Here is a 2,659-nt window from a genome sequence, read left to right on the forward strand (position 1 = left end):
ACAAAATCATTAAGACGGGCCTGAGCAAGAACTGATTCATCCACGCCTTGGCTTTTTGTTGCTTCCTTTTTCTACTTTGCTTGCAAGTTTTAACATGAAGATGGCAAAAGCCAAGAGGGTGGAGACCAGAAATCTGTGGGTGGATGGATTACTAATTTAGTAACAAACAACAACACACTGAGCTGAACATAAAGACTGACTTAGTTTTCTGTTGCTTTTAAACTAAAAGTCAAGGTTAAAGAACAAAAGACTGTCACTGCTTTAAGTAACCCAAACCTCAGTGAGTAAGCTTAACCTTTACATTTACTGTAAGGATTTCCGCCTGCACTCATTGCATAGGCAACACTTCTGCTTCCCATTTGTTAAATATTTGGCTATTCATAAGTAATGACTAATATAAGAAGACTATGGTAAGAAACGTATGAGTTGGTCAAAAGAGACACAATCCCTATTTGAATCTCTGCTTCCCCCTAGTGTTCCTACAATTCAAACATCACCAGAAACATTACATTGAAACATTATTGGCTCACTTGCTTTTACACACATATTAACTTTAATGCTATCCTATTTTTTAACACAAAGGCTTTAATATGCAGCTAATTTGCAGCTTCAAAACTTCTGAGAAGGCTGTCTACAAAGTTTAGGTCTGTTAATGGGAATTTGTGATGATTCCCTAGAAGCACATTTGTGACGTCAGAATGACAGAGAGAGAAAAGGGGAAGACTTGCAGCAAAGGTCCTGAGGTCAAGATTAAAATCCCACGCGGCTGCATGGAGGACAAATAGCGTCCGTGCAAGAGGCGCCTGCTCTACCACTATTCCATATGCTTTCCCATCCCAAAGGTGTTCTACAAAGTAAGGACTATGTGAAGGCCTGTCAAGTTTCTTCCCACCAAAATTGGTCATCAATGTTCATGTGAACCTTATTTTGTGCTCTGGTGCACAGCCGTGTTGGGCCTGAAAGAACTGTCTCCAATTTGGACCCACTGAAGTTGGGTCCAAATTGCCTTTCTTGGCTGAAGCACTAAGAGTTCCTCTCACTGGAACTAAGTGGCTGAGCCCAACCCCTGACAGCCACAACCTATTATCCTTCCTGCACCAGACTTTACAGTTGACACAATGCAGTCAAGCGCATACAGTACTCCTGGTAGATGCCTAACCCAGACTCATCAATTGGACTGCAAAGAAGAAAGGCCATACTCACCACACCAGAGAACATGTCTCCACTGCTTTAGAGTCCAGTGGCAACATGCTTAATAGTGCATCCAGCACTTTGCATCACAGTTGGCGAGGTAAGACTTAGATGCAGCTGGTCAGTCATGTAAACCCATTCCATGAAGCTCTCTGTGCACTGTTCCTGAGGTAATCTAAATGCCACATGAATTTGATCTGTTGACATTGACTCTGTAGAAAGAATCCCCAACCACTTCCACCTAAACAATTACCGCTTACATTTGACTTTGGAATATATAGTAGTGGAGAACCGGACCATCTAACATAGGTTGTCCCTCTGATGTACTCATACATAATCCTATTCATCCTTGTCACCCTCAAAGAGAACCTCAACATTTTCATCTCTGCTCCATCCAGCTCTGCCTTGTGTCCCTTCCTCAGTGCCACGGTCTCTAAAACCAAACATCTCTGGTCTCACCAACATCTTGTGCAGCTTTCCTTTCTTTCTCACTGGTATTATTTTATCACACAACACACCTGATGCTTTTCTCTAACCGATCCAACTTGCTTGGGCACGTTTCTTTACCTCATTTCTATACTCAACGTTGCTCTGGACTGTTGACCCTAACTACTTAGAACCCCATACCTTTAACTCTGTTTCTGTAACCTCACGGCTCCACTTAGGTCCCTCTAATTCACACACATGTATTCTGTCTTTAACCTTTGTTCCTCTCCTTTCCAGAGCAAACCTCCATCTCTCTAGATTTTCCTCCGCCTGTTACCTGCTGTCACCACAGGTCACAGTTTCATCTGCAAACATCATAGCCAATGGACATTCCTGTCTAACCTTATCTGTTAACGTGTCCATCACCACAACAAACAAGAAGTACACTTTACATGGATGTAAACAAATTTAAAAATAAAAATATGATTTATTTCTCTTGTTATCTGATGTTTTCTAAGATTTTACATCGCTGAGCGCTCATTACTTGCAAATTTCATTATTTCTATATGTCCGAAAGGTAAAGGGGATGTCATTCACAAATTAATTATTACTGACCATAAAAGGAAGTAACTACAAATTTTGTTATTTCTGAAGCTTACAATTATATCATACCTGATCTACAGAGCGGTTGATCCTTCACAGAAACTGACATTTATTTTCTGGTGGTCTGTTGTAACCCTATCACAAGTAAGGTGAGCATTTTCCTCCTGTTTGCGGTTTAGACTACAAGTAAAAAAGAGCACCTGTGGGGCTTTCATTGGTCGCCTTAAATTCTTTAAATTTAAAAGCCACATTCGTCTTGATTAGTCATTTGTTGGTAACTAATGGAACATAATCCATTGATCCCAGGAATAATCCAGTTTATTTTGAGCCTGTGTTTAACAAATACCTGTCGAAGCCACAGGGTAAGTTTCGTCTGATTAAAGTTGCAGCAGCAAACAGTGCAACAAGTAGGCATGTCGAACATGTCCCATCTCAGAAA

The sequence above is a fragment of the Girardinichthys multiradiatus genome, chromosome 20 (genome assembly GCF_021462225.1).
Source record: "Girardinichthys multiradiatus isolate DD_20200921_A chromosome 20, DD_fGirMul_XY1, whole genome shotgun sequence".
Taxonomy (NCBI): Eukaryota; Metazoa; Chordata; class Actinopteri; order Cyprinodontiformes; family Goodeidae; genus Girardinichthys; species Girardinichthys multiradiatus.